Here is a 14,758-nt window from a genome sequence, read left to right as displayed (position 1 = left end):
GAGATTTAATCAGGGCATTACGACAAAGTACATAGACCGCCATCCAGCATGCATCTATGCCTAAAAAGTCCACTTTCAGGTTATCATCCGAACCCCTTTCGGTATTAAGTTGCAAGCAACAGACAATTGCATTAAGTATGGTGCGTAATGTAATCAACACAAATATCCTTAGACAAAGCATCGATGTTTTATCCCTAGTGGCAACAGCACATCCACAACCTTAGAACTTTCTGTCACTGTCCTAGATTTAATGGAGGCATGAACCCACTATCGAGCATAAATACTCCCTCTTGGAGTCACAAGTATCAACTTGGCCAGAGCCTCTACTAGCAACGGAGAGCATGCAAGAACATAAACAACTCATATATGATAGATTGATAATCAACTTGACATAGTATTCAATATTCATCGGATCCCAACAAACACAACATGTAGCATTACAAATAGACGATCTTGATCATGATAGGCAGCTCACAAGATCGAACATGATAGCACAATTAGGAGAAGACGACCATCTAGCTACTGCTATGGACCCATAGTCCAGGAGTGAACTACTCACACATCGATCCGGAGGCGATCATGGCGATGAAGAGTCCTCCGGGAGATGATTCCCCTCTCCGGCAGGGTGCCGGAGGCGATCTCCTGAATCCCCCGAGATGGGATTGGCGGCGGCTGCGTCTCTGGAATGTTTTCCGTATCGTGGCTCTCGGTACTGGGGGTTTCGCGACGAAGACTATATGTAGGCGGAAGGGTAGGTCAGGGGGCGTCACGAGGGCCCCACACAACAGGCCGGCGCGGCCCCGCCCTAGTGTGGCGCCACCTCGTGGCCCCACTTCGTTTCCCTTTCGGTCTTCTGGAAGCTTCGTGGAAAAATAGGCCCCTGGGCGTTGATTTCGTCCAATTCCGAGAATATTTCCTTACTAGGATTTCTGAAACCAAAAACAGCAGAAAACAGCAACTGGCTCTTCGGCATCTCGTCAATAGGTTAGTGCCGGAAAATGCATAATAATGACATATAATGTGTATAAAACATGTGAGCATCATCATAAAAGTAGCATGGAACATAAGAAATTATAGATACATTTGAGACGTATCAAGCATCCCCAAGCTTAGTTCCTACTCGCCCTCGAGTAGGTAAACGATAACAAGGATAATTTCTGAAGTGACATGCTATCATAATCTTGATCATACTATTGTAAGCATATGAGATGAATGCAGCGATTCGAAGCAATGATGAAGATAATGAGTAAACAAATGAATCGTATAGCAAAGACTTTTCATGAATAGTACTTTCAAGACAAGCATCAATAAGTCTTGCATAACAGTTAACTCATAAGCAGTAAATTCTAAGTAAAGGCATTGAAGCAACACAAAGGAAGATATAAGTTTCAGCGGTTGCTTTCAACTTCAACATGTTTATCTCATGGATAATTGTCAACACAAAGTAATATAATAAGTGCAATAGGTAAACATGTAAGAATCAATGCACACAGTTTACACGAGTGTTTGCTTCTAAGATAGAAAGAATAGGTAAACTGACTCAACAATAAAGTAGAAGAAAGGCCCTTCGCAGAGGGAAGCATGGATTACTATTTTTGTGCTAGAGCTTTTCATTTTGAAAACAAGAAACAATTTTGTCAACGGTAGTAATAAAGCATATGAGTTATGTATAAGATATCTTATAAGTTGCAAGCCTCATGCATAGTATACTAATAGTGCCCGCACCTTGTCCTAATTAGCTTGGATTAACACGGATTATCATTGCATAGCATATGTTTCAACCAAGTGTCACAAAGGGGTACCTCTATGCCGCCTGTACAAGGGTCTAAGGAGAAAGTTCGCATTGGATTTCTCGCTTTTGATTATTATCAACTTAGACATCCATACCGGGACAACATAGACAACAGATAATGGACTCCTCTTTTAATTCTTAAGCATTCAACAACAGATAATATTCTCATAAGAGATTGAGGTTTTATGTCCAAACTGAAACTTCCACCATGATTCATGGCTTTAGTTAGCGACCCAATGTTCTTCTCTAACAATATGCATACTCAAAACATTTGATCATGAAAATTGCCCTTACTTCAGACAAGACGAACATGCATAGCAACTCACATGATATTCAACAAAGGTAAAAGTTGATGGCGTCCCCAGAAACATGGTTACCGCTCAACAAGCAACTTATTAAGAAATAAGATACATAAGTACCTTCACCACAATAGTTTTTAAGGCTATTTTCCCATGAGCTATGTATTGTAAAGGCAAAGAATAGAAGTTTAAAGGTAGCACTCAAGTAATATACTTTGGAATGGTGGAGAAATACCATGTGGTAGGTAGGTATGGTGGACACAAATGGCATAGTTTTTGGCTCAAGGATTTGGATGCACGAGAAGAATCCCTCTCAATACAAGGCTAGGCTAGCAAGGTTGTTTGAAGCAAACTCAAGTATGAAATGGTGCAGCAAAGCTCACATATGAACATATTGTAACTATTATAAGACTTTACATCGTCTCCTTGTTGTTCAAACACCTCAACCAGAAAATATCTAGACTTAGAGAGACCAATCATGCAAACCAAATTTTAACATGCTCTATGTAGTTCTTCATTAATAGGTGCAAGGTACATGATGCAAGAGCTTAAACATGATCTATATGAGCACAACAATTGCCAAGTATCACATTATTCAAGACATTATACCATTTACCATATGCGGCATTTTCCGTTTCCAACCATATAACAATGAACGAGGTAGTTCAACCTTCGCAATGAACATTAAGAATAAAGCTAAGAACACATGTGTTCATATGCAACAGCGGAGCGTGTCTCTCTCCCACACAAAGAATGCTAGGATCCGATCTTATTCAAACAAAAACAAAAATAAACAAACAGACGCTCCAAGTAAAGCACATAAGATGTGACTGAATAAAAATATAGTTTCACTAGAGGAACCTGATAATGTTGTCGATGAAGAAGGGGATGCCTTGGGCATCCCCAAGCTTAGACGCTTGAGTCTTCTTGAAATATGCAGGGATGAACCACGGGGGCATCCCCAAGCTTAGACTTTTCACTCTTCTTGATCATATTGTATCATCCTCCTCTCTTGACCCTTGAAAACTTCCTCCACACCAAACTCGAAACAAACTCATTAGAGGGTTAGTGCATAATTAAAAATTCATATATTCAGAGGTGACATAATCATTCTTAACACTTCTGGACATTGCACAAAGCTACTGAAAGTTAATGGAACAAAGAAATCCATCAAACATAGCAAAACAGGCAATGCGAAATAAAAGGCAGAATCTGTCAAAACAGAACAGTTCGTAAAGACGAATTTTCCAGGGGCACTTAACTTGCTCAGATGAAAATGCTCAAATTGAATGAAAGTTGCTTACATATCTGAGGATCACGCACGTAAATTTGCAGATTTTTCTGAGTTACCTACAGAGAATTCTGCCCAGATTCGTGACAGCAAGAAATCTGTTTCTGCGCAGTAATCCAAATCTAGTATTGACTTTACTATCAAAGACTTTACTTGGCACAACAATGCAATAAAATAAATATAAGGAGAGGTTGCTACAGTAGTAACAACTTCCAAGACTCAAATATAAAACAAAAGTACTGTAGTAAAATCATGGGTTGTCTCCCATAAGCGCTTTTCTTTAACGCCTTTCAGCTAGGCGCAGAAAGTGTGAATCAAGTGTTATCAAGAGATGAAGCATCGACATTACCTTGGGCTTTATGCATACCCTTCTTATTCTTTTTCTTACTCTTTGGTTTAGGGAATACATGTCTACCTCCGGGTGTAGAGGTGAATTTTAGGGTGCCTTCTCCCACATCTATGATTGCTCCTAATAGTTTCAGCAGGGATCTCCCAAGTGTGATTTGTCCTGTTCCTACACATTCAATAACAAGATAATCAGTGGATACCGTTCTTCCAAGAATGGTTGTGTGCACACACTCGGCTATTCCCTTAGGAATTATAACAGAGTTATCAATAAGAGTTACTCCTTCTCCCCCTTCAACGAGTCCCCAAAGTGTCAAAGATTCATAAATACTCTTAGGCATAAGGCAAAATTCAGACATAATATCACAACGGGCATGAAAAGTTTCACCACCAATAACAACTTTAATAGTAGGGTCCCATTTTGAAGGTTCAGAGTTCACTAAAACTTGATCAAGACGGTTACGAACATAACTATAATTTTCTTTCAAGTAAGATGCACTTGTCTCAAGAGTGTTTAATCTATTATAAATGCTAATAAGAGCTGAATCAAAGTTATTAGCTGAACTATGTGATGCAACCAATTTCTTTATGGCATTAAAAGCTTGATCCCCATTGCAATGAAGGAAATCTCCTCCCACTACAGCATCTAAGGCATATCTATAGCGAATCATAAGCCCAAAATAAAAGTTACTAAGGAGCAAACTTAGAGTCATTTGAGGTTCAGCTTTACGATAAGAATCAAAAATTCTAGACCAAGCATCTTTAAAACTCTCCTCATCCCCTTGTTTGAAAGTAAAAACTAATTCCTCAGGTGAGGAAGTAACAGGTGCAGAGCTAGACATGATAACAAAACAAAGTAAATGCAAGTAAATAATTTTTTGTGTTTTTGATATAGAGAACAAGACAGTAAATAAAGTAAAGCTAGCAACTAATTTTTTTGTATTTTGTTTAAGTGCAGCAAACAAAGTAGTAAATAAAATAAAGCAAGACAAAAACAAAGTAAAGAGATTGGAAGTGGAGACTCCCCTTGCAGCGTGTCTTGATCTCCCCGGCAACGACGCCAGAAAAAGAGCTTGATGCGTGCAATTAACACACGTCCGTTGGGAACCCCAAGAGGAAGGTGTGATGCAGACAGTAGCAAGTTTTCCCTCAGAAAGAAACCAAGGTTTATCGAACCAGGAGGAGCCAAGAAGCACGTTGAAGGTTGATGGCGGCGAAGTGTAGTGCGGCGCAACATCAGGGATTCCGGCGCCAACGTGGAACCTGCACAACACAACCAAAGTACTTTGCCCCAACGTAACAGTGAGGTTGTCAATCTCACCGGCTTGCTGTGAACAAAGGATTAACCGTTTTTGTGTGGAAGATGATTGTTTGCAAAGAACAGTAAAGAACAAGTATTGCAGTAGATTGTATTTCAGATGTAAAGAATAGGACCGGGGTCCACAGTTCACTAGCGGTGTCTCTCCCATAAGATAAATAGCATGTTGGGTGAACAAATTACAGTTGGGCAATTGACAAATAAAGAAGGCATAACAATGCACATACATATATCATGATGAGTACTATGAGATTTAATCAGGGCATTACGACAAAGTACATAGACCGCCATCCAGCATGCATCTATGCCTAAAAAGTCCACTTTCAGGTTATCATCCGAACCCCTTCCGGTATTAAGTTGCAAGCAACAGACAATTGCATTAAGTATGGTGCGTAATGTAATCAACACAAATATCCTTAGACAAAGCATCGATGTTTTATCCCTAGTGGCAACGGCACATCCACAACCTTAGAACTTTTACATCCTTGTCCCATTTAATGGAGGCATGAAACCACTATCGAGCATAAATACTCCCTCTTGGAGTCACAAGTATCAACTTGGCCAGAGCCTCTACTAGCAACGGAGAGCATGCAAGAACATAAACAACTCATATATGATAGATTGATAATCAACTTGACATAGTATTCAATATTCATCGGATCCCAACAAACACAACATGTAGCATTACAAATAGACGATCTTGATCATGATAGGCAGCTCACAAGATCGAACATGATAGCACAATTAGGAGAAGACGACCATCTAGCTACTGCTATGGACCCATAGTCCAGGGGTGAACTACTCACACATCGATCCGGAGGCGATCATGGCGATGAAGAGTCCTCCGGGAGATGATTCCCCTCTCCGGCAGGGTGCCGGAGGCGATCTCCTGAATCCCCCGAGATGGGATTGGCGGCGGCTACGTCTCTGGAAGGTTTTCCGTATCGTGGCTCTCGGTACTGGGGGTTTCGCGACGAAGACTATATGTAGGCGGAAGGGTAGGTCAGGGGCGTCACGAGGGCCCCACACAACAGGCCGGCGCGACCAAGGCTTGGGCCGCGCCGCCCTAGTGTGGCGCCACCTCGTGGCCCCACTTCGTTTCCCTTTCGGTCTTCTGGAAGCTTCGTGGAAAAATAGGCCCCTGGGCGTTGATTTCGTCCAATTCCGAGAATATTTCCTTACTAGGATTTCTGAAACCAAAAACAGCAGAAAACAACAACTGACTCTTCGGCATCTCGTCAATAGGTTAGTGCCCGAAAATGCATAATAATGACATATAATGTGTATAAAACATGTGAGTATCATCATAAAAGTAGCATGGAACATAAGAAATTATAGATACGTTTGAGACGTATCAGCTACATCATGAAGAATTAAGGGATCTTCATCATTTATATTATCTCAAGCCAAGTCTTTTGGTTATCTTGCTTCTATCATATATCCAATGTTCCTCCTTTCGGTAACATGTGCTCAACTCATTTATATTGAAAGTTACTTGACGTGGGCATTACCCTTCGGGTAACCAGTATTGCCCTATCTAGTATTGACAAATTGGAGGCCCATGAAGATACCTGAAGGCGAGATGGGCCACTAGGTCGGCGCATCAGAAGATTCCTTGACGGGCAAGACAAGGAAGCGAACAAATAAGGAAAGATTGGATCTAAACTACTGTAAACCTAGTCGTCCTCGGTTAGGACCCTTGAGACCTGGCCTCCTATATAAAGGCCAGGAGAGGGGCTGCCGAGGGACAGGAACAATCTTAGCAACCTTAGCCAGGAAAAGCTTAGAGCTAGGTAACCCTAGCAACAGCAATCTCGACTAGATCTCAGCCGAACTATTCGGCACCCCATTGTAACCCATTGTCTTCATAATCAAAGAACAGACAGGCAGGACGTAAGGGTTTTACCTCATCGAGGGCCCCGAACCTGGGTAAATCACTCTCCCCGCTTGTCTGTGAACCGATGTCTCGTGTCAGCCTACAGGATTCCATCAACCCTAAGCCCCTATCGGAGGGCATTGGCGAGGAGTACCCTCGACAATTGGCGCCGTCTGTGGGAAGCCTGTCGGCACAAGGCAGGTCATCGGCAGCACCAGTTATGTCCGCAGTGTTCTTACTCGAGTCACCGACGCCAGCAAAGTCAAGAGACCCGATCCGCTGCGGATCCTTCGAATTTGTGCCGCACCGCAAAGAGCTTCACCCGAATTCTATGGCATCGTCTCGCAACACGAAGCTGTTTTCGGTGGCGTCCACTTCGTCGTCGACTCCGGAGGTTTTCTCCGCCTCCCCGGGGCCGGCGCGTCCCACTCAAAGGCCGAGCCTCAGGAAGGTATCCCTTCGGCAGCAACCCTAAAGGCTTCGCCCAGAAGCATACGAGAGAGCAACCGGGAAAATCTCGACGCCGCGGCTGGACAAAGAAAGAGACGAAGGAGTTCGCACCGTGAAGAGGAAGGCCAAACAGCAGTCCACTCTCGATGCTATGACATGTCATCAATCAGAGGACGCACCCGTTCTCCACACCTCTCAGCTACAGAGCAACTTGAAGCACCGTGTTATCTCCACTCTTATTTCGATCCTAAGGATGGTCGGGAGAAGTCCAGCCATCTGTTAAGGAACTACCGACACTTCCTTGAGATTCGGCAGTTCTGCGACGACTTTAGAGCTGAAGCCACATCAAGAGTTCGCATAATAGAAGAGAAAGCGAGGTCCTGTGGTCATCAGCCAGAGCCATATGTACCAGAACCATACGAGCCAATGGAAAAAGACGAATATGAACCAGTCGAGGCATTCCCGGCCTTTGCGTGGACAGATCAACATGATCCACAAAACCAGCTTTTCGAAAAGAGAAATCAAAAAGTTCTCCCGAGAAGTAAAATACGCAGAAGTTGCCATGGTTGATACGCCGGATTTTATCGATTGGTCAGATCAGAGCATCACCTTCAGCAGGGCGGATCACCCGAAGACCGTCCCAAGGCCCGGTCACGTGGCCCTCGTTCTGGAAGCACAGATTGGAGGATACAATATGGGCAAAGTATTTATGGACGGTGGGGCGGCTTGAACCTGTTATTCGCCAGCACAATGAGGGCAATGGGTTTAACAGTCGACATGCTAAAAGAATCCGACACAGGGTTCCACGGCATTATACCGACTCGACCCGCCTACTCGCTGGGTAAAACATCATTGGACGTAGTCTTCGGCACGCCCAGTAATTTCAGGAAAGAAAGGATTGAGTTCGAGGTAGTCGACTGGGAATCTCAGTACCACGCCATCCTCGGCAGACCTGCGTTTGCCAAATTCATGGCCGTGCCTCATTATGCATACCTGAACTAAAGATGCCAGGCAACAACGGGACCCCAATAACCGTTCACGGCAACTTCGCTCGGTCAGACAACTGCGACAGGGAATTTCAGAAGATCGCCTCGAAATTTGGAGCCAAGGAAGAACTCAACGTGATCGACGCCATTACAGATCACACACAGCCACCAGCCGACAATCGAAACGCAAGATCCGATGAGTTCGATACTGCAAAGGAAACCAAGAAACTGCAGGTGCACCCTACTGATCCAAAGAAGACGGTCAATACTTTGGCTGACCTTACTGACGCATAGGAAAGCGCGCTCATCGAGTTCCTCCGTGAGCGCTGGGAGATATTTGCATGGGAACCATCCGATATGTCAGGTATCCCCAGGGAACTCGCTGAGCACGCCCTAAATGTTGACCCAACAGCCAAACCGGTACAGCAATCAATGCGACGATTCTCCGAACCGAAGAGAAGAGCAATTGGAGAAGAAGTTAATCGGCTCCGCAAGGCGGGATTTATTCGGGAGCTTAAGGAATCTGAATGGGTGGCCAATCCCGTCATGGTGCCAAAGAAGGACACAACCGCCCTCCGCATGTGCATCGATTACACCGGCCTTAACAAGCATTGCCCGAAAGATCATTTCCCATTACCTCGAATAGACCAGATAGTCGACTCCACGGCCGGGTGCGACCGTCTTTCTTTCCTCGATGCATACTCTGGTTACAATCAGATCAAGCTGAAGAAGGAAGACCAAGAGCTAACCGTGTTCATCACCCCGCACAGCGTTTTCTGTTACAACGTCATGACCTTCGGGCTGAAAAATGCAGGAGCCACCTACCAACGCTGCATGCAAGCTTGCCTTGCGGAGCAGATTGAAAGAAATATTGAGGTTTACATCGACGACATCGTGGTGAAAACAAAGCACGCAGCCACACTCATCGATGACTTACGGGAAACCTTCGACAATCTGGACAGATACAAAATCAAGTTGAATCCCAAAAAATGCTTCTTCAGAGTACCGGGAGGACAAGTACTTGGGTACTTCATATCAGCCAGAGGAATCGAAGCCAATCCCTTAAAGATCAAAGCTATTCTTGATATGGAGCCACCAAAGAATCTGCACCAAGTGCAGCAGTTGGCAGGCCGGCTAGCAGCACTCAGCAGGTTCATTGCAAAACTAGGGGAGAAAGCCTTGCCCTTCTACAACCTGATGAAGAAATCGGAAAAATTCGAGTGGACTAAGGAGGCACAGGAATCCTTCGACAACTTGAAGAAAATCTTATCGACCTCCCCAGTACTCGTGACTCCGCGCGAGAAGGAGACGTTGCTCATGTACATAGCTGCAACAGCACAAGTCTTCAGTAGCGTCCTAGTCGTCGAGCGAGAGGAAGCAGGGAGAGTTCACGGTGTGCAGAGGCCCGTTTATTACCTCAGCGAAGTGCTCACTCCTGCAAGGCAGAGGTATCCCCATCACCAGAAGCTAGCGTATGCAGTGTGGCGGTCGGCTCGCAAGTTGCGGCACTACTTCACGGAGCACCCGATTAAAGTCGTAAGCGAAGCACCCCTGAAGAGCATAATGAGCAATCCGGAAGCCACGGGTCGAGTATCCCAATGGGCTATTGAACTAGCACCACACGACATAACTTACGTTAATCGAACGGCGATAAAATCCCAAATCCTTCCAGACTTCGTGGCAGATTGGATCCAATCCCAGATGCCGGCAGTACCCGATATGTCAGGATCATGGATAATGTACTTCGACGGGTCAAAATGAAGCACGGGTGCAGGAGCAGGAGTGGTGCTGATATCACCGCAGGGAGATAAGATGAAGTACATACTACGCATGAATTTCCCTCTGCCGACAAACAATGAAGCAGAATACGAAGCGCTGTTGCACGGAATGAAAATGGCAAAGGTGTGTGGTGCTACTCGTCTGGAGATCTACGGAGACTCAAACTTGGTGGTGCAGCAGTCGATGAACCTTTGCGATGCAGTCAGCGACAACATGATCGCCTATCAGCGGCTGTATCAGAACATGGAAGCTAAATTCGAAGGATGCGAGCTCAAACACATCGGCAGAGCCAGTAATGAGGAAGCCGACACTTTGGCGAATATCGGATCCACATGCTCTCCCATCCCAGACGGAGTGTTTTACGAAGTGATCACTCAACGATCGATAAAAGAAAAAACGTCGGCACCTCCAAAGTCATCGGCTGATGAATCAGAGGCAAGCTCAAAGCAAACTCCTTCGACTAAAGAATCCCCAACTCCTCCTGCCGAACAAGTCCTCCTCCTCGAGCCACTATGGACCCAACCGTTCCTAGCGTATCTAACGAAGCAAGAGCTGCCAGAGGACTCTGTGGAAGCTAGGCGAATCATCAGATGTTCAAAGGCCTTCACCGTGATAAATGGTGAGCTTTACAAGCGTAGCATTTCAGGGGTCTTCCAAAGATGCATTGCCATTGACGATGGAAAAGCACTGTTGCGCGAGATACACGAAGGAACCTGCGGACATCACGCAGGGAGCAGGGCCCTTGTGGCAAAAGCCTTCAGGGCAGGATTTTACTGGCCAACGGCAGCGTCGGATGCTAGGGATCTAGTCATGAAGTGCGATCCCTGCCAACGTTTTTCACCAAAACCACACGCTCCTGCAACGGACCTAATGACAATACCCTTGGCATGGCCTTTCGCTCAATGGGGACTAGATCAAGTTGGGCCGCTGCCAAGATCATCACCCGGAGGACACACGTACTTGTTGGTAGCAGTCGACAAATTCACTAAGTGGATCGAGGCGGTACCTGTGCGAAATCAAAAAGCTGAAACAGCAGTCCAATTTTTCAAAGGAATAACTTGTCGATTCGGTATGCCACACAGCATCGTCACAGATAACGGCTCCAATTTTGATTCCGAGGAGTTCAGGAAATTTTGTGATAATGGAGGAATTAAATTGAAATTTGCATCAGTCTCTCATCCCCAGACCAACGGCCAGGTGGAAAGGATCAATGGCTTAATAGGAGATGCCCTTAAGAAACGCCTTAAAGGCGCAGTAGGAACACAGGTCGAAGAGTTACCATACTCATGCTGGAGTTTGCGTACTACACCCAATAGATCGACTCAATATACTCCATTCTTCTTGGTGCATGGAGCCGAAGCAGTCTTACCAGCTGACGTCAGATTTGAAGCGCCTCGTGTAACAGCATACACAGAGTCCTCCTCCAACATCGCACTACAAGATGATGTCGATCTCCTTGACGAAGCACGAGATATCACCTTGGCAAGAACAACGGTGTACCAGCAAGCGTTGAGAAACTACCATAGCCGACGAATACGCAGTCGAAGTTTCAATGTTGGGGATATGGTACTACGACTGAAGCAAAAAAGACCCTTGAAGCTAGAATCCCCATGGGAAGGACCATACATCATCACCGAAGTGATACCAGGAGGAGCCTATTGGCTCAAAAATCCAGATTCAGGGAAAAACGTTGAGAATCCATGGAACATCGCGCAATTGCGACGGTTCTATACGTAGGACACGATTGTTTTGTCAACGGCCTATAAGGTTGCTTTTACATTATGAATAAAGATCTAATCAGATTGTCTCTCTTTTCTCTTGCTTCAGGCTTCAAAGATCCGAACATAACGTTTGGAGCCCCTACCATCGGCTATAACTCCCATCGGGAGCTCAGGCCCAAAAGCAATATGCTTACACAGTGTCATTAATTAAATACTCTCAGCGAGAGCTAAGATTAATGACACCCAATATGCTTACACAGTGTCATTAATTAAATACTCTCAGCGAGAGCGCTGTAGTCGATGGTTACATTATCACAACATAAGGCTCAAACCGGTGCACCGGGTGACGAAGCCAAACTCTCGAATAAACTACACATCGACTTCGCAATAACATTGCGTAAAATTCAATGAAGTCGTCGAGAAAGCAGGTTGAACTGATCACTCAGCCGCACTCGACAATAAAATATCAATCCAACTAACATAGCGTGCAGCGTACGCAGTAAACAATTTTATGTAGATACAAGGTTATTATATTTATAATCGGGTTCCCCGGTCCCAATGGGCCTTCAGTTCCTTTTCAAGGCATGATTCCATCCGAGAAACAACGGTGTAAGCAGGACCTCTAGCAACATCATAGTACTGGCTTAAATCTCTTTCAGTATTTGCTACGGCTCCCAAGTCTAGAGTTGGATGGCACGCCAATATTGAAGCAAAGGCAAGCTCAGCACCAGCCAGAAGCTCTTTCCGCACCAACTGTCGAATCCTCTCAGGGGACTTGAATCGGGTGAATAAGCCAGACAAAGTTTTGGGTGCCTGATCCAGAGGAAACAAGGTGTGCCAAACCATCGTAAGAAGGGCATAGTATTTGTCAAAATAATAGTGTGCCTTCATCACCCGGTACTTGAACTTCGCCATGATGACGGCCTTCGGGCGATGCAGCCATAAACCATGTGTTGGGTGCGCAACGTCGGTCATCGCCTCAACCTCTTCATGAATCTTCCTGTCCTCTTCAGCTGCATTCGAAGCCACGACTGGAAAAGGAACGAATGTTAGAACATTCAAGCTATACCTAGAATCAGAAGGCAGGCTAACACTCACAGTTCAAACTTTCGGTAGCAACATGAAGACCATCAAGAGCGTATTGTTCAATGGCAGTCGCTATTTCTCCCTTCTTCTTCACCAAGGCAGCCATCGCACGAAGGGAAGTAATGTCTTTATTTAGACTAGACACCTGGTCACGTAACTGACGAACAAGGCCTGATTCATCATTACCCGAAGGATTCGGAAAGAGCTCGGCACGGGAAGAAGATGAGGGAATCTGCAGCACGTCCTCACTTCAGACCAAGCATTAATATAAAAAAGAAACTCCCATCGGGAGCATTGAGTGCACATCATACAGGCAAAAGGATGTTTGGCAACAGAGCCGAATTTAAAATGGGGTACGAAAATATTATGTACAACAAATCAAATAACAGTTCAAGGATTAGCCGACGTTGAACCAGGGGCTGACTCAGGAGCAGGCTCGGCTTGTGCTTCATCCACTAACTTCAGAAGCCGGTTGGCGCAAGTGATTGCCGATCTTTTGAAAGGCTCAAGGTTGACTAGATGATTTTCATCATCAACAGGCAGCGCCTTAGAGAACTCTTCCAATTCCGCCCCCATCCCGTGGCCCATAAGCAACTGGAAAGTAAGAACCGCACCAATCAAGCGGCTGCGACGTTTCAGTACCTCTACAGGTTCGGAGGGATCAACAAGGAAGGCTTCAGCCATCTCGTCGAGAGTATTGTCCAGCTTCGCCTTAGGGAAGATCATCGAGTATAACTTCGATAGTGCTCCCTTGGACTTCTGCAGCAATCTGAGGATCTGGACATTTGACTCAGCAGCAAGTGACAAGGCGTCGGCCGTAGAATCCTCCCGAAGCTGATGACGTCGATTGACAGTTAAATTGGCGGCCTCTGAAAAAGTGATGTATCAGTAATCAATGGAGAAAGCATCAAGAAAGGAGCGGAACACCATAAGGATTTTCTACCCAGTAAATCCTTGACGGATTCGCGGAGGACACCTTCCTTCTTATCAATTGCAGCCGCCGCTGCACGCCTGGCATCTTGATCATCTTTTATCTGACGCTTCAGCCTCGTTACCTCCTCCTTCAACAAGGCGTTCTCACTCTTGGCATCGGCAGCGATCCTGTTGGCTTCGATCGCTTGATCAGCCGAAGACTTGACAGCCTTCCGAAGTTGGGCATTTTCGGCCTCTAGGCGAGTAAATTGTTCAGCAAAATCCGCCACAGCATCGACTGTAGTGTAAATCGGCTGCAGCCAGGAAAAAACAAGAGGAGTCAGGTGATGGAGATTCAGCAAAGCCAGACAGATTAAGTACTTACGTGATCGCGGCCAGCCGGCGGGGTGGGAGCATCATCCGAAGGAATAACTCTCGATAATGGGACCTTCTCTACACCCGTTCGGGATGGAGGTGTCGACTTGGCAGGAGAAGGGTTCGATTCCTTAGCCGATGCTACTCTTTCAGAGGCCAGTTTAGCCCTCTTTGCGAGAGGAACATCGTCATCGTCATCGGCAGAGCTGTTCAAGTACGGCGAGCAGTTAGCATACAAGGTGACAAGAAATAAAAGTAACAAAGAGTCTAAATGCTCACAGGTCCAGATCATCTTCGTCCACGAAGAAACTTGTTGAACCCTTCTTAGCAGGAGGAGGCGAAGCAGCTTCGTCGGCATCATTATCTCCTCCTGTAGAACTTGATTCAGCCGAAGCGATAAGATCATCATGTATCTGCTTGCGACGTCTGCTCTTGAGGAAGGCGTCATCTTCAGCAGTTTCCTCCTCTTGGACATCGCTGTCCTCAAGGGCGTGCTGAGCATCCTCGGTTCCCTCAGAATCGTCATCG

The sequence above is a fragment of the Lolium perenne genome, chromosome 7 (genome assembly GCF_019359855.2).
Source record: "Lolium perenne isolate Kyuss_39 chromosome 7, Kyuss_2.0, whole genome shotgun sequence".
NCBI classification, from domain to species: domain Eukaryota; kingdom Viridiplantae; phylum Streptophyta; class Magnoliopsida; order Poales; family Poaceae; genus Lolium; species Lolium perenne.
This window is presented reverse-complemented; position numbering follows the sequence as displayed.